Here is a 24958-nt window from a genome sequence, read left to right as displayed (position 1 = left end):
GAGGAAAAAGGAAATACTGCTACCATTCTGTCCTCATCCTGCTTCATCTTATACTGGAGCAGTAGCTCTCTATTAGCAAATTTGGCACGTAAATAGGCTTGTTTAATCACATTTTCTGGATAGCCTCTATTCCCAAAGTGTTCCATCATCAGAGTTGAATGGAATTTAAAGTCGTCCATAAAAGTATATATTCTTCGGATCCTCAAAAATTGATTCACAGGGAGACTCCATTTCAGATGAATAGGGTGAAAGCTATCAAAGTGAAGGTATGAATTTCATGTGTCAGGCTTCTGAAAGTGTGATGGATAATTTTGTCATTAAGGCAAAATACATGTGCATCCAAAAAGTTCTGAAATTTTATGGTAAATTTTAGATAATCTGTAAGGGAATTCAATCACTCAAAGAATTGCTGCAAATCTTCTTCCGTCCTTGTCCAGATACATATGATATCATCTAGATCAGGGGTGTCCAACCTTTTGGCGTCCCTGGGCCTCACTGGCCAAAAAAAAAGTTTCTGGGGCCGCACAAATGAGCAAACGCTGCAGCAAGACAAGAGGAGGGAGCTGGCAAAACGGTAAACAACCGGGGGCTGTAGAGGAAAACATTGCATCGCCCTCAACCAGGGCCGCACAAATTACTTCACAGGGCCACATGGGACCCTCGGGCCACAGGTTGGACACCCCTGATCTAGATATCTTTTCCAAAACAGCACTTTACTGGAAAAGAAGAATTATAAATGAATTGTTATTCAAAGTCCGCTACAAACAATGTAGCGACTAAAGGGGCTAGTGTTGCCCCCATTGCTACTCCCTGTATCTGTTGGAAAAACTCTTTTTGAAAAAAAAAAAATAGTTCTTATTAATAACAAGAGATACAAAATCCATCAGGAACTCAGTAGAAATCCTCTGTTGGCTACACAATAGAGTGCCGCTTCTAATGGCTTTTTCATAATAAGACATTTTACATTACATTACATTAGGGATTTCTATTCTGCCATTACCTTGTGGTTCAAGGCGGATTACAAAAGAGTTAAAGAGGGTGTTTTACAAAAAAATTTCTGGTCCGTTTTGGGAATAAAAAAAGAGTAGAGCAGGTTGATTTGGGGGTTCGCAGGGTTAGAGGGATGAAAGAAGGAAGCTTGAGAGGTTAGGACTTTTTTTGAGATTTTTTGAAAGTATTTCTTTTCTGAAAGTTTTGTAATCTGGGGTCGTTATAAGAAGGTTGGCGATTTGGTTGTCTATTTTTGCTGCTTGAGTGGCTAGGAGGCCATCATATAGTTTTTTTCCGTTTAAATTCTTTGATTGGTAGGTGTGTGAATGGGGTGTGAGTTTTCCTATGTCTGGTTGAGGTGGTTTGGATGAGGCGGTTGTTCAAGTAAGTTGGGCTATCTCCATTTAAAGTTTTAAATAGACAGTAGAATTTGAATAGTATTCTTGCTGGAATTGGAAGCCAGTGAGAGTTGAGGTATGCCTCTGTGATGTGGTCGTGTTTCCTCAATGAGTAGATGAGTCTTAGAGCTGTGTTTTGAATTGTTTGTAGTTGTTTTGTTATTGTAATAGGGCACAGGAGATAGAGGATGTTGCAATAGTCTAGTAGTCCTAGTATTAGTGATTATACTATGAGCTGAAATTGTGTTTTCTTGAAGAATTTTCTGACTTGTCTTAAGTTTCTCATAACTGCAAATGATTTCTGTATTGTTTTATTGATTTGCGGTTGCATGGTGCAGCATCTATCTATTGTTATTCCTAGTAGTTTTAGGGTGGGTTGTATGGGGTAGTTAATTGCGTTGATTTCTATGTTGGTTATGGTTGGGGGTTTGTTATTTTTGAGGAGGATAAATTTTGTTTTGTCTGGGTTGTTTTAGAGAGCTGCACAGGAGTGGGGGACCCATGGGGATCCCGCGGGTTCCCCCTTCGGGTCCCGGGGATCCCTTGAGGATACCCCCTAGGGTCACGGGGATCCCGTGGGGACACCCCTCGTGGTATCGGGGATCCCACGGGGTTCAATACAGCTCGAGCCGCGAGGCTTGTCTGACTTTCCTACCTGCCCTGCCGCGAGGCTCGTCTTCCATTTCCTGCCTGCCCTGCCGCAGCACACATAGCCAATCTGAAGTTTCCCCCAATGTCAGCACTGATGTCAGAAGGAGGGCTTATGAAAGACTTCCGGTCGGCTATGTGTGCTGCGGCAGGGCAGGCAGGAAATGGAAGATGAGCAGTGTTCTCCCTAGCACCCAGTTGTCCCCCCACCAGCTCAGCCGGTGCAGAGCCCTCCTTTCAAGCATAAAGCCACATCTGTGGACAACGCCAATGATGCCACACAGGAAGTCATTTAAATGTATGCCGCCTCTGAAGCCACTGTTGAAGAAGTGGCACTGAAAACCTGAGACATGTCCATTTTGAACAAGATGATGGAAAGGCAGGCAGCCACCTGTTAGGAGGCACTTATGACCCGACTAACTCTGCTACCCAGGAATGCTAAGTGCATGCAACGGAATTGGGAGTATCCTAGAAACTCCGTAAGATGGAAAAGCCAACTGCCAGCTTTGGAGCTGAAGAAATCCCATTCCAGCCAAACCACAGAGCAACAAACAACTGTTGCCGACAGGACACATCAATTCTTGCAGATCACCATGCGGGCACATGCCACAGGTAAGGAATCACTGCAAGCAGGGAAGAACCACAATACAGAAGAGGCCGAGCCCCTGAGAGAATGGAAGAACCACATTGTATAACAGGACGTATGGACAATATCAAGGAAAGAAAAAGGAGAAACTATGCTGTAAAGGCACACCCTACCAATTTAAGATGCTGTCTGTAAACAGCCAATAAACACACAGGCTCTGTGCTAAGCAAAGGAGCCACAGCTGCAACTGAAAGATGCAATAGTCTTGTGCAGTGCCAACATGAAGCTGAAGTGCGGAAGATCAAAAGGTATCAGAATGCCTTCTCTAAATTGCACTTGTGCCTCCTCCAAAGCAGCAGAATTCACTAGAAGGCTATGGCCAACTAGAAGCACCAGAAAGATGTCTGAAGGACATTTAGATTATCTGGGACCAGTCTCACTTGGTCAGTAAAACTGCTTACAGACTGCGTTACCCTTAGCAGAGACCAAGTTATGACCAGCCATAAAGGTGAGGGAGACAAGAAAACCCCAGAGATAGGAATCCCCACTGGACAGCAACAGAAGAATTTACAGAAGATGGGAAAGCGGAAAAAAAAACTGGGACCAACTTTATGGAAAAATAAGTCTCCAGACAACAAAGGTAAAAAACGGAATTTATTGACTAAAATATGTTAGCTTTGGGAAATGTATATAGCAGATGTCTTTGTATTGTGTTCTAAAGAAAAGGAAATGCATTTCTGTTTTTATTTCTACAGTGTTGAAGTACTTGCTGACCCTTGCTGTGACTGGTGGGGATCCCCAAGCACCGCCAGCAGAGGACCTCCTCTAGAGATGGCCAGAACTCCCCTCCACCAAGCACAGCAGTTGCTGGCAACATCCATGAGCTACTGAGGTGCTAGCATCTGTGACTCAGGGACACTACTGCTGCCTGCCAAGCTTGGCAAAAGGGACCCCCGGCCAACTGCAAAGGAAGTCCTCAGCTGACAGCTTGGGGGTTCTCATCAGCTGAGTATTTATATTGTATATTTATATTAGAGGCTCTGGTATAAACCCGTTTACAAAGTATGTTTTCTTCCCAATTAATATTTCCAAATTAATAAAGTGTCTTTGTTTATTTGTAAATGGGTCTCTACCAGAGCCTTTAATTCAGTAGCATAATTAAATGAAATAACTATTTCTGAAGTTTATAGGGACGGGCGGGGACGGGCGGGATTTTGGCGGAGACGGGTGGGATTTCTGTCCCCGTGCAACTCTCTATTCAAACTAAACTAAACTAAACCTTAGGTTTGTATACCGCGCCATCTCCGCAAGCGCAGAGCTCGGCACGGTTTACAGAGTTAAGAGGAAAGGAACTCCAATAAGGGATAAAGGAGAGGGACTAAGAGGAAAGAGAGGGACAGAATACTGGAGAGTGGGAGGTGATTAGGTTTTTGCAAAGAGCCACGTTTTCAAGTGTTTGCGGAAGGATTGGAAGGAGCTTGAGTTTCTGAGTGGGGATGAGAGGTTGTTCCAGAGTTCTGTGGTTCTAAAGGGGAGAGATGTTCCAAGTTTTCCTGCGCGGGATATACCTTTTATAGAGGGGAATGATAGTTTCAGTTTGTGATCTTTCATCCAAGTTGCTACTGTTTCAAGTGTTTGGTGTAGTGCGTCTGTCATGGAGGGCTTTGGTTGATCAAAAGGTATGAGAATAGTGATGTCATCTGCCTATTTGTAGGAAGATAGGCCTCGTTTGATTGAATAAAGAAGTTGCTATGTTACACCTCTATTTATATGATTACGATTAATTTGATTTGGAAGATTGAATGACTGGTCTATTGCTACATTGAAATTGAGTTATATAAACAAGACCCATCTAAATATATTATACCAGTTTAATTGACTGTGTATTCCATAACAGCATCTTGGCAGCAAAATTCTGTTATGGAATAAGAACATAAGGTTGACATTGGTGTGCCCATTTATAAGCATGCCCTCTTACGCCATGTCAATGTCAGGCATAAGTTGGCACATCTACATAGGTAGTTTATAGTTTTCTATATACCATGTGTATATCCCCCCTTGAAGTTAGGTGTGAGGGCACTTAGACACTGTCTTATGGGATAGTGCCTAATGTATAAAGGCAAGTCAATTTTATGGCACCTTTGATACAAGTTTCAAGTTTTATTAGTTTTAATATACCGACCATCAAATTAATATCTGGCCGGTTAACAATGAATTAGAAAATAGGAAGACTAAAATAAAATAGGTATATTAAAAATATTATGTGAACATGAATAACATTACAGGACAAACTAGAAAGTGAGGGGAGAGGGGAGAGGAGGGGAAAAGTTACATATTTGAGAAGAAAAAGGGGATAGTGGGGTTTGGATAGGACATAGAGGGTGGGGTCGCTTTATCAAAGCGGTTTGTTGCTGGTAAGAAGAAGAAAGATGATAAGTCTAAGCGTTAGTGAATGCATCGTGGAATAGGAAAGTTTTTAGGCCTGTTTTAAATTTATCCAGTCGTTGTTCATCGCGGAGTTGCTGTGGTAGGGAGTTCCATAGGGTTGGAGCAGTTACTGCGAAATTTACTTTTCGTGTATAGTAAAAATCTTTTATGGAGGGGATGAAAAGAAGTTTTTGATCAGTTGATCTTAATGTGCGTGGGGAACATTGGGGAATGAGCAGTTTATCAAGGAATGAGGGCAGGTGAGAAAGTTTTATTTTGAAGGAAAGTAAGATGATTTTATAGGTGATACGGTGGGTGATGGGGAGCCAATGTTCTTTTTTTAGAAAAGGAGTGACATGGTCGTATTTGCCTATTTTATATATAAGTTTTATTGCAGTGTTTTGTATTAGTTGGAGGCGACGAATTTCTTTTTGAGGGAGACCATTGAGAAGTGATTTGCAATAGTCTAGATGGGAGATAACTAATGAGTGTATCAGAATAGTGATTGAATTAATCTCTAGAACAGAAGTTAGAGATCGGATGATACGTAATTTGAAAAAACAGGTTTTAACAACTGAACTTATATGGTCGTGGAAGGTGAGATCCCTATCGATGATGACGCCTAATAGTTTTATTTTAGTGTTCATTTGAATTGGGGTAGATTTGATTGAAATATTTTCCAGTAAGAATTCTGTGGTTTTAATTGGAAGAAGGAGGCTTCGGGATTTATCTAGGTTGAGGGAGAGTTTGTTTGTGAACAACCAATCATATATGATGTCCAATTTATTATTTATGTCTTTTATATCGGAAATGTTTGATGTGTTGATTGGGTGGAGAAGTTGTATGTCGTCGGCGTATGCGAAGATAGTAAATCCAATGGATTGAGCTAATGTAAGGAGAGGAGATAGAAAGATATTAAATAGTAGTGGGGATAGGATTGAACCTTGAGGGACACCGTAGGATTGTGTTGTAGCTGCGGAAGTAGCATTGTTTACGCGAACTATGGTGTAGCGTTCATTAAAGAAAGATGTAAACCATGAAAGAGCTGGACCTATGATACCACATTCTTTGAGTCTGTTGATGAGAAGAGAGTGATCGATGGTATCAAAGGCTGCTGCTAGGTCAAGGGAAATAAGAATGACTGATTTTTGATGGTCGTGGTAATATTGAATGGTTGAGATAAGACCTAATAGTGATAATTCTGTTGAATGGGATGAACGGAATCCGGTTTGGCAAGGATGTAGGGCGTGAGTTTTTTCGATAAACTCTGTAAGTTGGGAGTGGATGATTTTTTCGGTTAATTTGGAGATCATGGGTAGATTAGCGATGGGGCGATAATTTTTAGGTAAAGAGGGATCTAAGTTGGGTTGTTTGAGTTTGGGAAAAATAAGGGCTGTTTTCCAGGCATTAGGTACGATACAGTCGGAGAGAGATTTAGATATCATTTCTGAGATGAATGGGCCGAAGAAAGAGAAAAATTTATTGAGAATGGAAGGGGGGATACTTTCCAAGGGATTGTTGGATATGTTTACTGATTGTAAGATAAGGTGAAGATTTACTAATGAGGGCATTTTGAAATTTGAAAGAATGCTGAATGAAAGTTGTAAAGAATCGTTAGGATTTTGAAAGGAGGGATCTGGGAGTAATGGTCCGAGGTGTGATCTGAGGTTTTTAATTTTAGTATCAAAGAAAGAGGATAATTCGTCTGCGTGAAGCTGGGTAGAAGGAGGTAGGTTTTTTTTCTTAGAATATTTAGAGAGTGATTGGGCTATACTAAAGAGAATGGAAGAATTACGAGTGGAAGTAATGAGTTTTGAATAATATTCTTTTTTAGTTAGTTGGATGGTTTTTTTATAATGAGAAGCTTTTTCCTTAAACATAATGAGAAAGTTATAGAGTTGTGTTTTGCGCCATTTATGTTCGATAGAACGTAGTTGTCTGCGGAGTAAAGCCAGATTTTGGTTGAACCAGGGTTGTTGGTTTTTATGAGTTTGTTTTGAAGAAGAGTGTTTTTCTACTTGAGGTGCCAAAGAGTCTAATAGAGATTTGGTGGAAGTTTCCCAGAGTGAGGACTGTTCTGAAATAGAGAGAAAAGAGAAGTCTTTAAGGTTTAAATTAAAAGAAGTTTGAATTGCAGACAGGGTTAGATCATTGGTCTTGCGGATGTTATATTTATTCTTTTGTTGTGTTTGACTGATTGGTACTGGAAAATCTTGGTGCCATGTAATTAGAGTGTGATCAGACCATGGTAGGGTATAGAATTGGAAGTTTTGAAGAGATGTGTAATTAGTGTGGGACAGAGAACCATGTCTAGGGTATTTTCTGCAGAATGGGTAGGAGTTGAGATGAGGGGAGTTAATGCTAGGTCAGAAATTAAAGTTAAAAGTTCAGATGTATTGGGATGGTTAGGAGAATTAAAATGAATGTTAAAATCTCCAAGGATTATGGAATCAGGGTGAGCAATGCTAAAGTCTGATATGGTGGAAATGAGCGATGAGTTGTGTGTACCTTTAAGTGTTGTGTTATAAAACTTCCCCTTTGGCCTGCTTGTCCATCTATAACTAATCAGCATGTAAATTATTATTACTATCTTTTTTTTCTTCAATATCTGGTTTGAAATTCAAAAGCATCTCAACATCTCTTAAATTTAAATCAAAATAATGCAAAAGAAAATCTGTGCAAATGCAGGATACCTCAAAAACCAAGGAAATGGAACCTTTATTAAGCTTGGAAAAAGTAAATTAGTTGCTTTGCACTAAGCTTCTAGTTACTCTCAAACCTTCATACCCAAAAGCAAAGTTCTACAAAATATTCAGTGTTAGAAATGTTTGAGAATGAAAAATATACTAGCAAACTCTTGAACTGAATTCCACAGCTTTTGTATTTCCCTAGAGCCTACTGAATTACAACTCAAATGTCAATAACTCTGCAAGTTCCCTCTTTCTTTATCCTGATTTTCAATACACTAAATCCAAAATCAGGTCACTTAAGTTATAGATTTTAAATAAGCCTATCAGCCCAATAACAGCAAAAATACATACCAATCAGTAGTTACAGTTTTCAAACTCTAATTAGCTTCTTTTTCTCTTGTTCAAACTTGGCTTACGGTAACTAAAAATTACAAACTTTTATCTTCTGTAGCTGTTTCTTACACTCAGTCCATTAAACTCAAGAAACAATTCCTACTCTTGTCTTATGATGCTGAATTCATGCTGAGGATCATATGACTCATTATACAATATTGGAAAAACTAGAGCTGCAACATTACAGAATACATTCAGCTTTAATATCACCATATCATAAGAACATAAGAATAGCCTTACTGGGTCAGAGCAATGGTCCATCAAGCCCAGTAGCCCATTCTCACGGTAGCCAATCTAGGTCATTAATACCTGGCCAAAACCCTTCAGTTTAATATAACTACCTTATTTTAACAAGATTATTTTCTTATGTAAAACATAGGTCAAAGTGCTTCTCCACATTCAGATGCATAAGGGAAAATTAGGTTCTTACTGCAATCTTTCTAGCAGAAGAGCAAAGGATTCCAGACGATAGGTTCTATACCCCTGGTCGCAAATTGCCCGCAGAAGGATGTAATCTACATCTTTCAACTCTGCCTCCTTCCCCAGTGGACCGTACTGCCACTTTCAGTTTGTACCAAAGTAGTTTATCAGCACTATAATACGGTATAAGAAATCAGAAGGAAGAGAACAGGAAATCCTCTCTGACAATATATTTTTGTACTGCTCTATAACAAAAACAACGAACAATGTTAACCCAAACAGTATAATTCTAGTAGGAACTAGCACTCCACCTCTGTATGCAACCAGCATTAACAGCTCTGGAGCACTTAAAGACTTATCAAATTATTATTTTTAATGATCCAGTATATTCTTATCTAACTGGCTGGAAAAGATCTCTACTTCCGGACCCAAAAGATCTGTCTGAGGCAGTAAGCAGGCAAAGTAACTGACAAGGTGGGGCATCCAGAATCCTTTGCCCTTCTACTACAAAGAAATTTGAGGTAAGAACCTAATTTTCCCTTGCAGTGCAAAAGATTCCAGACAATAGATGACGTATCAAAGCAGTTCCTTGGGTCTAGGATGAGACAGATGAGCCTGCCTGTAAAACCGAGAACCCAAATGTAGCATTCTCATGAGCTGCTACATTCACTCTGTAGAACTTCTGAAAAGTAAGGAGAGTAGACCATGTAGCCTAGCTTCCCTACATATCTCCTCAGGTGGAACTACCTGAGACTCTGCCCATGAAGAGGCCATGCCTCTGGTAGAGTGTACTTTCAGGGAGACCAGTGGCTGTTTCCCACAGCCAATGTACGATGATGAAATCACCATACAGATCCTTCTAGCAATAGATGTCTTGGAAGCTGGTCTGCCTCAACTAGCCTGACTAGTTAGAATGAAAAGGTGGTCTGAGAGACAAAAATCATTGGTCCTTTCCAAATAGAAGCAAAGCTCTTCTGATGTCAGCACCTGAAAAAGCTTATCCTGCTTCATCGAAGCTGTAGATTGACATAAAAGGTTGCAACAACCTTCGGTAGCAAGGAAATTCCCACTTCTGGGAGGGTGTGGCTCACAGGTAGAGCTGCTGCCTCTGCACCCAGAAGCTGTGAGATCAAATCCCAGTGCTGCTCCTTGTGACCCTGGGCAAGTCATTTAATCCTCCATTACCCATCGCTTTGAATGCCAAAGCCACAAAAAGTACTATTATTATGGGTGTGGGGTCAGGGGCGGAGCTTGGTTAGGTCTGGAGTGGAGCTTGGGCTGGGGTACTTGGTTGGTATTTGTTAGGCTTAGAGGGTACTTGGCTTGAAGAAGTTGAGAAACACTGTTCTTCAATGCAATGGTGCCATCTACTGGGTATGTTTGGTTTTCCTCCGTTATGTGTTTGGTATACTGATTTAGTTGTGTATACAGTATACCAAAACAAAGAGAACTACAGACTACGGATTGGGGAAGGGAAGGCTGGCTGAGCATAGAGAGCTTTTCTATTGGTCAGTCATTCGTGGTATTTTCTGACCAGAAAAGGCAGTCAGAAAATACCTTAAATGACTGAGTTCGCGAACTGTGAATTTGTGGGGGTATACTGTATACAAAAAACAAAAGGAGAGAACCAACACAGTCTGCAGTGAGTGAAGCACAAACCAAAACAAAGAGAGCTGCAGACAAATGTACAAAGATGCAGGCTAAATTTATTGAAACAGAATTTATGAATGCGGTTAATGTTACCACCTTGAACCAAACCAAAGGACCCGACACAGTCCGTGTTTCGGTAAGCACGCCTTCTTCAGGAGTCCAAGGTGGATAAGGTATCAAATAGAGCTGCAAACAAAAACTTAAGCCTGTGCGAAGAAGACAACAGCAATGAAACAAAACGATTGCTGCTGTCTTCTCGCACAGGCTAAGTTTTTGTTTGAGGCTCTATTTGATACCTTATCCACCTTGGACCCCTGAAGAAGGCATGTTTACCGAAACATGGACCCTGTCGGGTCCTTTGGTTTGGTTCAAGGTGGTAACATTAACCACATTCATAAATTCTGTTTCAATAAATTTAGCCTGCATCTTTGTACATTTGTCTGCAGTTCTCTTTGTTTTGGTTTGTGCTTCACTCACTGCAGACTGTATTGGTTCTCTCCTTTTGTTTTTTGTATACAGTATACCCCCACAAATTCACAGTTCGCGAACTCAGTCATTTAAGGTATTTTCTGACTGCCTTTTCTGGTCAGAAAATACCACGAATGACTGACCAATAGAAAAGCTCTCTATGCTCAGCCAGCCTTCCCTTCCCCAATCCGTAGTCTTCCCTGGCCAAGCAACTCCCGTACCCCCTCCCACAACACGTAGAGCAGAAATAGAAAAGCTCTCTACACTCAGCCAGCCTTCCCTTCTACAACCTGCGGTCTTCCCTGGTTGCATGCCTCCCATGCCCCCTCCCACAACATGTAGAGCAGAAAAATCACCACCACCAATCTCTGGAAAACACCGCCGACTAAGGCAACCAGGGTACCTTTCCTGGGGCTGGTCGCGGGGAAACCTTAAGGGTCAGCACTCAGCATCATGCTCAAGACCAACCTGTGGTGTCTTCTATGGCCTGATGAGGCGCTTGAGACCAGAGGTAGAAAGCAACTTTTTTGTTTTTTAAATTAGGGGCGAAGCAAGAGAGGAGGAGTGCTGATTACAGTACTCTTCCGATATTCGCAGTTTTTCAACATTCGCGGTCACTAGCGAACGTAACCCTGTGAATTTCGGGGGAGTACTGTATATATTTTCGAATGTACAGTATTTATATTTCGGCAATGTGAATGTTCATCATCCATGACTTTTTAAATTGGTGATGCTCATCCATTTTATATTTATATTCATATATATTTATTTATTAATTTGATTATTATTTGTAAAACTTTATTTTATCCATTATTTGTAGAACTTGTACATGTATAGATACATATTTTCTGCTTTTTTTTCATCCTCAGAGACCACCAGCACTCCCGAGGAAGGCTTTTCTAAAAGCTGAAACACGGACCGTGTTGGGGTCCAGTTAAGAAGGACTGAGGACTCTAATAGGCTTGCATTTTTTATGTATGTTTATGTTTTAATGGCTGATATATTCTTAATAAATTGATTGATCTTGAGGCTGGTGTACAGAGCCCCTTCCCCCACTTTTTCTTTTGTTCTGTTTCATTACACGTGGGGTTATATTTTCCTTTGTTGTGTAATACAATAATTTGTTCAGCTTTCCCATCGCATATGTGGTCTGAAGCACCATGCTGTGACTGGTGGCCTAATTTCATATTCTAGTTTAATAAATTTTTATTTAGTATCTAACTTCTATTTTTATGAAAAAATCTATTATTACTAATAACCCAAATTCAATCGTGTAAACAACTTGTTTTGGGCACACATTTTCCCTAATATATAAATGAATTAATAAATTAAGAGGCTGAAGTATCATAAAGGATGCATTATTCTCAGTAAAGAGACCTCTTATAAAACTTAGATGTTATTTTAAGTCTTCATCCTGAATGCATGTAATGTAATCATTTACTTCAAGCCTCCTTCCTACCTCAAAATTTTTTTATTAATTTAATTAGAAAACTGAGTGCAAACCTATCCTTTATTTAATTCATCAGTCAATATTATGATTAATTTTTATCTAAAATTCAATTCAATTCATCAAAAATGTATTATAATGTGTCAAAAAAAGAGAACTTATCTTAGAACCTATTCTGATTGGCCCAGGCGCCTTAGGCCCCACCAGTAGGCAGGGCTTTGGTTAGACTGGGCCAATCCGGCCCCATTCTTCTCTGGGCTGCCTGCCGGACGGACGGGTTTGGCACCCGTAAGTTGCTCTCGCTGCCAGATCTTTTTACAGATAACACAGTTTGGGATAAAGCATGGGAGTCCTCTAGCAGGAGGGGGTGTATTTCCAGACTCTATCGCAGCAATGGAAGTCCATATTGGGTGCTCTACTTAGGATCTCAATTGCTACCAATATGGTGGAAAATGGTTATAAAGTTTTATATTGGTGGTATTACACACCTGAGAGGCTCCACAGGATCAATTCGAACATATCTGATCTCTGTTGGTGCAATTGTGGAGCACATAGGACATTTGCTTGTATATGATGGTCGTGCCCTAAAGTGTGTCCTTTTTGGGATATGGTATTCTCCATTACGTCAGAAATCTGTGGGGTTTTAATTGTTTTTTGTTTTTATTTATTAAGTTTTAAAAATATAAAGCAAGCATCAACGCTTGTTTAAGCAAAACGAAAGGAAACAAAATACAAGGTAATATAATATTAAGGAAACAAAAACATTCATAACTTCTTCTTAGACCCCAACTTAGAGTACAGTGTGGTGGCCCAAAGCAAATAAGGACTTATAAATCCAACAAGCAATCATTATAACAAAATAGGCATTAACGGGTATTCTCCTCTAAAGACTTATTGACCAAATCTAACCCTTGTTGATCTTCTTTAAGTCCAGAAACGACCGTAAATGGTCTGGGACAAAGAAAGTGTACTTCAATCCAAGATATTTAATGAGGCATTTACATGGATATGCTAGTTGGAAATTTGCCCCCAAATCCTTTACTTCTTGCCTCATATTTAGGAAAAGTTTCCTCCTCTCTTGGGTTTCTTTGTTGACATCCGGATAAATCCAGACCCGTTGACCCATGAAAGGATTCTGTGCATTCCTGAAGTACAATTTCATTATAGCATTTAAATCTTGTTGAAACACAAACGAGACCAGCAGAGTTGCCCTCTCCTCAATACGCACCAACGATGATTCCAAAATATCTGAAATATTGCCTAAGTCTATTTGAGCCTGATTATAAGGCTCCGTTACATTCACTTCAACACCTTTTTTTTTTTTTAAGAAGTTGGTAAGTAGTAAATCTTATTTAATGGCGGAAACATTTCAGGTGTGAAGTTTAAATTCTGTGTAAGAAAATTTCTAAACATTTCAACCGGTGATGTATCCAATGTTTTGGGGAAATTCAGTAGTCTTAGATTTAGTCTTCTATTATAATTTTCCAGTTGTTCTATCTTTTTATGTATCATTAATTTGTCTTTTATTAGAGTTTCATTGACAGCTTTTAAAGATGTAATATCCTCATTAACTTGAAGAAACTTCTGATCCATATCTTTTTTAATATCATCTACTGTTTTAACTAGAGAGTTAACTGTGCCTACCAAGTTAGTAGTTTCTTCAGTAGACTTCCGAATTGTCCCTTCCATTTTCTGGAGCAGTCTCCAGACATCCACAAGGGAGACCTCCGAGGGAGTTGAAGCAGGATCTTCAACTCCTAGTTGTTTCCTTTCCACTGCGATATCGAGTCCGGCTGCGCTTCCCTCATGAAGGAGAATTCCTGCAACCACCTGGGTATCAGGGCTTCCTTCAAGCTCAGGCATCTCCGTCGCAGGACACGGAGGAGTAGAGAGGTCAGGAGGGGAGAGAGAAACTTCCGGTTCTGGCATGCCTACCAAGTCTCGAGAAGGCGACGCCACGGCCCTCCGCACTCCAATTTCAGAAGGAGGTCTAGCTGGGAAGTCGAGGAGCATCTGGCGCATCGGCGTGGATGTGTCCGAAGGTAAGGGGCCCATTCGGACGGTGCCTTTGCGCTTAATATGAGGCATATTTGCGAATAAATTCAGAAATCTCAGAGCTCGACCTCAACCTGCATTGCACACCGCCGCCATCTTGAACCACCTTTGGGTTGGGGTTTTAATTGTTAAAGAGATGGGCTGTGCGCTCTTGAATATGCCAACTAAGTTTTCTCCCCTCATTGCTTGTTTGGTGACTGCGGCGCGCCTGGCATTGGCTGCAGTATGGCGTCAGGAGACTATTCCATCCAAGGAGCAAGTTATATGTAAATTGGATTATGTATATCGTATGACTAAGTTAACTGCTATGAAACATCATAGACTGGGACAGTTTCAGCTGCAATGGAAACCATATGTTGTTTGGTGTGAACAAATGGGGCTATCTGTTTAGCTGTTTCATACCATTATACTTGCTATTTCCAGAACCACAGGGGGTGGTTGGGGATGACTGAAGTACATATGATGAGGGGGTTATTTGCATTGTATCAAAGAGTCATGTTACAACTGTTTTTTTATGCAGTACTTATAGTTCAATGTTCTTTTTCTCAATAAAATATAAATTTGGAAAAAAAATACCCAAACCCAACAGTTGCTCTGCTTAACAAGGCAAAGGGGACTGAGGTTCACCTTAACATTTTACTGTTGCAGTTTCAGCAGCTTGAAGGGGAGTTCCAAAGGGAGAGCATGGAGCTCTAATGATCTGAAGCCATCTTGGGAGATCACTCCACCAGAAGTCTCCAGTTTGTTTAAATCTGCTACTTAGTAACTTCATGGCATGCTTCCTAGTCCTAGTATTTTTGGAAAAAGCATTAATATCTTAATATAAAAGCATTAATGCTTAATATAAAATACAAGAACACTGCCAAAACTCATACAGCACCAACCAAACCTATGAAAATGGAGCATTACAAATATTATATCATGTTCTAGTACACTGGTACATCTCTTACTGGGACAAAAGAACAAGCAGGATTGCTAAAAATTCCTACACTAAAAATATATTATAGCAGAATCACTTGACTATGTCATACATACAAAGTACAGACAAACAAATACAAAACAAGTTAGGAATTGAAATATGCAAACAAAAACTATACTAATTATACATCATTGGCCCCCATTGTCAGCCTTCCTTCAGCCCTTTGAATCTAAAACAACCTTCTCTTAAAAATTAACAAAGACCACTGACCTAAAGAATTCTGGAAATTATCCACCTTCAAGGTCACCATCCTCCGGTTCTATGGTTTCAGAGTTGTCTGTCCATGATAGTGTTTCAGTCATATCATATACACCACATATCCATAGTATATCACCTAAAAGAAAGAAAAAAATCTGACTATCCAGGAGCCACCATGGATATAAGTTTGTGTTTAAAAAAAAAACAAAAAAACTCAACAGATTCGAAGAAGAGGTAATTGATGAAAAAATTTCCAAGTTTATTCCATCTGATTAATATGGCTCAGTCACTGAGACCAGGATACAGTTTACCCAGCAGAGGAGATGTTGCCAGGAAACTGCTGGATAAACTGTAGTATAACAGCAAAATGGAGCATGTGCAACAGATCTAGAGGGTAAAATTGTTAACCTAAGTCTTGATCGTGGAGTAATGTCCCCAATGATCCTGTTGTATGTGCTTGTATAACAACAGAAGAAGGGATTGTCTTTCTTTCAGAAACAAGTACAGTCAAACCTCGGTTTACGAGTGCACCGGTTTGCGAGTGTTTTGCAAGATGAGCAAAACATTCGCAAAATCGGTGCCTCGGAAACTGAGTTTGACTCGATATACGAGCTCCACCCCCCGCGATCTGGCATCCCCCCCGCTCACGTCGTCGTCCCCCTGAGCACCAAAATAACAACCTTACCCCGATTTGGCACCAGCACCAACGCACAGGACATGCCGGTGCCCGAAGATCCTCCCTCTTGCCTGTGCTGGGCTGGACTTGGCCTTGAGCATTTGCGCATGCTCAAGGCCTTCTGGTTCGCTCTCTCCGAGATTCTGAAAAATGCTCAAGGCCTTGTTCAGCCCAGCACAGGCAAGACGGAGGTTCTCCGAGAATCTGCGCATGCTCAAGGCCTTCTAATTCTCACTCTCGCCGAGATTCTCGGAGATCTCCGAGAATCTCGGAAAGAGGGAGAATTAGAAGGCCTTGAGTCACTTCATATCTCAATCTGGATCCAAAACCTCCTCATAGGTCCAATATGGAAACCGCATAGTTGTATGCGGTATATACATTTTTATATATATATATATATCCTATCTTCATATATTGCAGAGTCCATTTATATTCAATATCAAGCTTCTGACATAACGCTATGTTTCACCACTGCGGCTGCTTCAGGAGAACTCACTTTTTCTCTGTTTCTTCTTAATGTACACTATTCATTTATCCGATCTTCTGCTGTACTGAGTTTAAATGGACTCTGCAATATATGACGATAGGTGCGCTGCTTAAGATTACAAAAAAGTATATTGTCACCGGCAGCCTCAGGGCAATGGGTCCTAGGGCACCAGTGACAAGAGAAAACTCTTGTGAGCCGCTGCAGGCTAAACAAGTTAAAAAAAAAAATAGGCAACCAAAAGGAAACACCACAGCACCAGATAAGTATGTTTCTTATAGCCAGGACCTAGTTTATTCACAAAAAAAACCACATTTAAACCAGCCTTCTTGCGTAAGAGTTTAAACAGTTCAAAAGGCAAAAAAACCCAAAACAACACAATAGTGTCAGAATGCTCCAAAGTACTCAAAATATGGTCCTTCAACTAGTGCACACTGTGCTCAAAAAGAAATGTACTTTCAAACAGTCTCTGGGTTTCTGCTGTCCAATAAAGTTCTTTAAAACCCTTTAGCTTGAGTCTCTCAATACTGGAAACACAAAATAAACCCAAAACCCACAGTTCTGGCTTCTCAAAGCCGTCACAGCTTTTCCAGCTTATCTTTAAAGAAAGTATTATTTAATTATATTTTGTAATCACATCATATATATTATTATATTAAGATTGAAGATGAGGATGGGAGAAAATGATTGTTTAATGTATTAATTGTATAGTTAATAGTGTGTTTTGTGCAGTTTTTCTGATATACTATTTGTATTACACTATCAAGGTTTGAAAATTAATAAAGATTTTTTTAAAAATAAAGTATTTGAATTTTCCAAAACAGTTCTGCCTGCACTAGTGCTATGAATATGAAAAAGTCACTTCATAAAAAAGTTACTTCATGAAAGTCAATCATGAAACTTTAAACATAATACTTGTCAATATGTATATCGAATGAAACTCTGCTCAGAGACATGAAGGCATATTATTCCGCCTCACCACCCAATCATTGCAGTGTTCGAACGAATTGCTACAGGTTTGAATTTAACTGTTGTTTTGCTAGCTACTACAGCTATGCTTAGCTTTTGATGGAAAATGTGAAGTGTTGAAAAAACTTTCACTCAACTTAAAGAAGTAGCTGGTTCCGAAGTGCCACGTTTCGGACCTGCGTCAGGGAACCAACAAACAGAAGCAGTTAAACTGGAGGTGAAAGCTCACTGAAAATGACATGCGATTTTTACTTGTGCCGTCCAAAACCGATTTCTTTGTAGTGCAACAGTAATCACTCAACAGTACTAATCTAGTGATTAAGTTCTGTTACTCCTTTAATATTTTTTGGCTGAGTCTGCACTAGTGCTATGGCACTAGGCCCCAGCATATGACTTGCTGGCCAGGGAATGTGCTCTGTGTGGTCTCAATATTGCAAAAGTATGCCCTCAAACCCACCACAGAAAAACACAGAGCAGTCCCTACTTCCTGGGACTATTAATAGCCCTTCCCCCACCCAGGGGGAAAGAAACCTCCCCCCCCAAAAAAAAAAAAAAACCCAGTCCTTTTAAAGTTCTTTCAGGTGCCACCAAGCATCCCATCTTTCTCAAGGTTATACAGCAATAAGCATTCAGTAAGCTTATTCAAAAAAAATATCCAGTTCAAACAATTAGGCAATTTAGCTCACTTGCCTTTAGTGCAGAAGACTTCCATTGGCAGGGCCCCATTAGGCAGTTTAGGATATGGCTCTAGCTCCATGGCTTGAAAATCTTGGGGCACTGGATTTGATTGCTCTGAACCAGCCTCTACTACAGAGGTGCACAACTCCGGCCCTCGAAGGCCGAATCCAGTCGGGTTTTCAGGATTTCCCCAGTGAATTTGCATGAGATCTATTTGCCTGCACTGCTTCCATTGTATGAATATTGATCTCATGCATATTCATTTGGGAAATCCTGAAAACCTGGTCTGGAGAAGGCCAAAGTTGTACACCCCTGCTCTACCAGCTCCATACATTCTGGTTGCTCACTGCCATCCAGAACTCTCAGCCCTGAGCATTCCTGCCTTCCTTGCTGCTCCTTCTTTTCCCTCTGACTCCCTAGCTGTTCTGCTCTCTGGAGTAAAATCCTGCAGCCACGCCCCAAACTCTCAGGTGCAAAGGCTTTCCTGCTGGTTCTAGTTTCAGTCTGCACATGACTGCTGGGGCTAGAGATGTGTGTGTGATGTGGAACAGGCAAATCTGTTCTCCTGCTCCTTCTAGAGACTAAAGAAGAAAGTCCTCAAAATGGTCAGTTTGAGGTTTAAAGTGAGCTGTTTCTAGTGCATCTGCTTCTGATTTGCGCACTACTCTGGGGACAGACCTAGAAGGCATAGGCTGAATACCACAATATATATATATAAATATTGGACCTATGAGGAGAGGTATTGGATCCAGTAGTGCTGCCCGATTCAAGATCATGAAAGGCATCAAGAAGGTAGACAGGGACAGATTCTTCAGACTATTGGGGACCACAAGTACAAGGGGGCACTCGGAAAAGCTGAAAGGGGACAGGTTTAGAACCAATGCTAGGAAGTTCTTTTTCACTCAGAGGGTGATGGACAACTGGAATGCGCTGCCGGAGGTTGTAATAGAACAGAGTACACTACAGGGTTTTAAAGAAGGATTGGATAAATTCCTGAAAGATAGGGGGATTAAGGGATACAGATAGAGGTAGAGATGGGATATAGAAAGAGTATAGATAGAGACCAAGGGGGATTTACGGGTTGAGACAAATATCACCGTACAGGTCATGGACCTGATGGGCCGCCTCGGGTGCGGACTGCTGGGCACGATGGACCTCTGATCTGACCCAGCAGAGGCAACTTCTTATGTTCTTAAACTTCTTGGCTTGGGTGTGTAATGAGGGTGATTGTCTACCATTGTAGTGGGTCCTTTTTTTGGGCCTCTCTCCCTTCCCTCTGTCTGTGCTTAGGTATAATGACGTTTTTAATCCATGATGGTTGTCAAGCCAAAATTCCACCACTGGAGATATGATTTGAAAGGTAAGTACAGACATATTGGGTCCTGTTTGTCATATCTATGTGCTAACTTTATAAATTCTAGTCTTGCAGAGATGTACTGAGGGATATGAATTTGCTGAAACCTGAGTGTTGTGAAGCAGTTCAATCTTGGAGGTATTATATTCAAGGTAAGTATAAAGGTATAGGGATTTCTATTTCATATGTATGTAATAACTTCATATAATCTACTATTGAAGCTGACTACAAGCAAGAGACTATAAGCAAGAGACGACAGACATCTTCAGTGTTTTCCTGCCAGGGATCGCACCCTTGCAGGTATAATGTGTTGTTCCATAGCGCTGAACTCTACATATGTATGGCCTAACCTCACCTATTTTACCCTTGCAGGTTTTTTGTGTGATGGAGATTGGGGGGGGGAGCAAACCTGAAGTTTACATGCATGTTATAACTCTTGCAGGTACTGGTTCAGGGTCAAAGGTCAACTACAAGTCATGAGGGTTTCATTGATAAACTTCCAGACTTACAGGTATGATGTTATTTTGAGTAGTGCACTGAGGATTTAGGGAATTATATATCAATTGTAAGTCAATATAGGATAATATTAAAAATTGTATGCTTTCAGGGGTTGTTTATTCTGGATGAACTGCCATAGAGATGGAAGTAATAACTTCACAGCGTGGGAAAGAGCACTGGGTTCATGAAGGACATCGTTATCGTCGTGACCGAGTCATGGCAGACGGTTTCATGTCCTGGAGGTGTGTGCGCCGTGACTGTGTAGGCAGAAGAAAAGGCATGTCAATGGATCTTCTGTCGAGATAACGGCGCATGTGCATGCTTCCAACAATGCAAAAATAGCTGCTGAAAGAATGATGGGAGACATACGCAAAAGTGCTGTGACCACAGTTAAAAAGCCCCGACAGATCATTCTGGGGACAACAGCGGGTTCAACATTAGAAGCAGCTACATTATTGCCTGCATACTCCTCCGTGCAGAGAACAATCAATCGAAAAAGAAAAGCAGGCCATCTAGCAATGGGTAATCCCAGGTCAATAAGAGAGATCCAAGTTCCTGAGCAGCTGCAAAGAACCACACGTGGTGAACAATTACTTTTGTGGGATTCTGGTGAAAATGATGAAAGACGCATTTTCATTTTCACAACTCAAGCAAATCTTGAGGTATTGGAGCAACATGGCCATTGGTTCATGGATGGGACATTTAAAGTTGCCCCCCATGCATTTGTAGACAATTGTGCACTTCCCATGGTATATGTGTTGTTGAATAGTAAAAGGGAGGAGGACTATGAATGTGTGTTAAGGAAACTGGTAAAAACCAGAAACACGTCGGCACCATTGACTATTTTGATGGACTTTGAGAGAGCAAGCCTGCAAGCTGCCAAAAGAGTATTTCCAAATGCTGCAGTTTCTGGCTGCCTGTTCCATCTGGGTCAATCATTGTGGCGCAAAATTCAACATGAGGGATTGACCGCCAACTATAGAGATGATGAGAGAATAAGATTGTTCACCAAAATGCTGTTAGCATTAAGTTTTGTTCCTGTTGAAGATGTTACTGAGTGTTTTTCTACTTACAATGTAACTTTACCCATCCATTCCCTCTATCCTCACTGTTAAGTCCGTCTTGTTAATGTCTTTAATGTTCACTATATATTATTCAAATTACTAAATAATTCTTCAATTGTTCTTATTCTTATCTGTCTTTTTTTTTAAATTTAATGTAAACCGTCCAGATATTTGCTTGATGGTCGGTATATTAAAATCTAATAAACTTGAAACTTGACTCGACCAGATGAACTGATCCTGGTGTATGACTATTGGGAAGACAATTACATTGGTAGATTGCGGCAAAATGGGAGACGTGTCCCACCTTTTCCTATTCCTCTGTGGAATATGCGCTCCTGTGTTGAAGATGGACTGCCTCGGACCAACAATTCAGTGGAAGGTTGGCACCATGCATTTCAATCTTCAGTTTCATGCCACCATCCAACCATCTTTAAACTCCTTGAGCATATACAGCGTGAGCAAGATCACACAGAACAGCTGCTTGCTCGATTCCATGCTGGTAACCGCGCAGCAGCCAGCAGTAAGAGCACATATGTGAGAGTGACTCAAAGACTAAAAACGCTGCTGCCAACATACGGACAAAGACCTCTTTTCCAATATCTCAGCGGTATAGCATATAATCTGGACCTTTAGAGTTTGATATTGACGTTCAGGTTTTCCTGTTGCTATACTACAATTGTGTTCACTCAGTGACATGAACTTTGCTTTGACATGTCCATTGAGTCTTCCCTACCACACATGCTGCAGGAAAAGATGAGACACTTGAAAATATCTATATCCCCCTTTTTTTGGTGGCCCAGAAAGCCAGAGGCCCGCTAACTGTTGTGCTCTGGTCCCTTTCCCAGGAGTTTCCCTGAAGCCCTCCACTGGCCCCTACCCATCCTAAAATCCACTGCTCTGACATGTGCCAAGTGTGAAGGTTTTTTATGCCGACCAGGTAACCCACTCAATCGTACTTTACTCACTTTGAACTTTTCAAGGTGTTGTGGGTAGTGTTCATAGGCATTTTCCTTCACGTAGGGCATGTCCTGTGCCAGATGCTTGTGGTTCATCTCCTTCCCTCACACCCACTGCTGTTGGTTATCTTCTGTGCCAGCTTTGTCACTCAGACCCACTGCTTCTGGTTATCTCCTGTGCCAGCTTTGTCACTCAGACCCACTGCATACTTCAAACAGCTAAACTGGCTGCCGATGGAAGCTCGTGTAAAGTTTAAGTTCACCTGCCTCTGTTTTAAAGTTTTTTACGGTCTAACCCCTAAATACATCACTGACCTCTTCTCCTTTCTCAGCCAACAAACACAAGAGAAGCTACCACTTGCACTTCGTTTCTCCCCCGGTTAGAGGATGCAAACTAAAAAAACACCATGAGCATCTTCTCTCACATCAAGCAGCTCTATGGGGTAAAGACCTAGAACAACTCCTATTGCCCACCACTTATGAGGTATTCAGGAAACGCCTCAAAACTCACCTATTCCTGAAATACCTAGACAGCTGACCCACTTCTCTCTTTCCCCTCTCTAACGGTGTTCCTGCCCTTTCTCCTTATTGTTCCCACATCCCTTAAGTTAACTCAACTTGTACGTCAACTCAACTTGTACTTCACTAATCTTTTGTAAACCGCATAGAACTTAACGGTACTGCGGTATATAAACTGTTATTATTATTATTATATTAATCCACAAGAGTGTACCCAGAAAAGGCAGCATCTTACATACTGCAGTGAGCAGTACGTCAATAAACCCTTTTTAAAACTAAACAAGCTATCCCTCAAAAATCATAACCAAACTTTAACTGCAGCGAGTGGTGGTCACCTGGAATGCTCTCCCAGAGGAAGTAATTGCAGAATCCACCGTTCTAGGATTGAGAAGCATACATAAAATTTATTCCCTCCACACTCCCTCTTCTCTAAAATATTTCAATCAAAAATATCATATAAAAATTGTAATCTTATTTATTGATTAACCTTTAAACAGAACTTTATAACATCTTCCTCCCCCAAATGTATAAATATACTATCAGTGGAAAATGATATCTAATCATTACAATAATTTGTCAATGGCCCCCAGATATTTTTAAAATTAGTATAATTATTATGTTCTAATGTGTTACCCATATTCAAACACTGTTATATCTGTGCATGCGCAGATGCATCCGTCTCTCATGCATGACTTGCAACCGTTCAGCTCTCTCATATTTTGCTTATACAACAAATACGCGAAAGATTATTGCGAGTATTTGATAAACCCTTTGCATATGCACCCTGAACATTCATATAGGCGAGACTCACATTTGAATCATAAGGATCAATAAGTCAACGCATGCATACTTTGAACAACATGTGCGCATGCACAGTTCGGTCCCCCTCGCATTTAGACCTGTCACCATTTATTCCGAGTTCCCAGTAAATAGGTTTGTCCGCGTGGTTTAGTTTTGCGCTCATTGGATTTAAACCCGTCAATTGCACGCTGGGAAATCCGTCAATTGCGCGCAAAACTACAATAACTTTAAAATGATGACAAACGTCATCACTATGCACTAATGGATGCATGATGATGTCATCATGCGATTCAACACGTATGCGCGCCATGCTAACGCAAATTTTGTTTCAATAAAGTAAGACAAAACTATATACTTTACAATTCACACATACTCAATTAATATGCGCATTTGACCACAACAATGCGTGCTTTCAATGTAATATAATCTGTGCTTGACGATTAATCATATAACACGTGTTTTAGATAACCAATAGCAGCACAGGAAGGGGAAATCTCACCATATTCACTCTTAATCAGTCATGTGAGTGGTATAAAAGCTTTGCAAAAACATAATAGATTCACAGAGAAGATGGCATCCTATCAAGGATTTCGTGGGCGAAAGCCCAACTTCTCTGAGAGATACTCAGGCTAACTGAGTACTTCTCTCTCAATGTTCCGCGGTTTCCCCTTAATGGAAAGCTTTTGTTCTCCATTAAGGGGAAACCGCGGAACATCGGAGAGATGGACAGGGCGTGGAAAATACTCACGCACCTGTTTAATGCTAGTGCCTTGACACCGCGCTCCGTAAGTACTTATTAAATACATGCGTGGTTTATATAATTATTTCGAATATGCATGTTTGTTGCATGGAAGCCAATAATATGTCTGCATATTTTGTCCGCATTCCATGAAATCGCGCACTGCATCATCATCCATCCGCTGGAAAATTGCGCAGTTCATAATTATTTCAAATATGCATGTTTGTTGCGCGGAAGCCAATAATATGTCTGCATATTTTGTTCGCATTCCATGAAATCGCGCACTGCATCATCATCCATCCGCTGGAAAATTGCAGTTCATAATTATTTCAAATATGCATGTTTGTTGCACAGTTCATAATTGTGTCCCTCCATCTTACAGTTCTTTGAGTTAAATACAGGGATAGGCAACTCCGGTCCGCGATAGCCGTATTCCAGTCGGGTTGTCAGGATTTCCCCAATGAATATGCTTGAGATCTATTTGCATGCACTGCTTTCAATGCATATTCATTGAGGAAATCCTGACAATCTGACTGGAATACGGCTATCGTGGACCGGAGTTGCCTACCCTTGCTTTAATATAATGTTCAACATATCCCATATATATCATGCCTCACTCATTTCTGCCCATTATATAATAGGTTGAAGATTTGAAAAAAAAAGGCCAGGGAGCTAAGGCTCCATCACCCTGCGTGGGTGCGGTCTGTGAGGAGGAATCTGGATAACACCCCAGGTATGTTACAGTAAAATATAGATGGGGTGTAAGGTGTGCAGTCATAATATCTCTGTTAACTAATAATTTTTTTTAAACATTAACAGTTCTTCATATACAGTGGAACCTTGGTTTACGAGCGTAGTTCGTTCCAGAAGT

The 24958-nt window shown here is 40.7% G+C and overlaps 1 protein-coding gene across 2 annotated transcripts in view; it reads right to left on the bottom strand.

Annotated features, from left to right (window-relative positions):
- The window catches only part of CLCN3 (chloride voltage-gated channel 3), a 190404-nt gene that overhangs the window by 153839 nt on the left and 11607 nt on the right, over positions 1 to 24958 (bottom strand). For both annotated transcript variants that reach the window (XM_033942323.1, XM_033942304.1), the window contains exon 3: positions 15362 to 15485. The gene's annotated coding sequence lies outside the window, so the exon portion shown is untranslated. The remainder of the gene's footprint in view (positions 1 to 15361; positions 15486 to 24958) is intronic.

This window comes from Geotrypetes seraphini, chromosome 1, assembly GCF_902459505.1.
Source record: "Geotrypetes seraphini chromosome 1, aGeoSer1.1, whole genome shotgun sequence".
Classification (NCBI taxonomy): Eukaryota; Metazoa; Chordata; class Amphibia; order Gymnophiona; family Dermophiidae; genus Geotrypetes; species Geotrypetes seraphini.
This window is presented reverse-complemented; position numbering and strand designations above follow the sequence as displayed.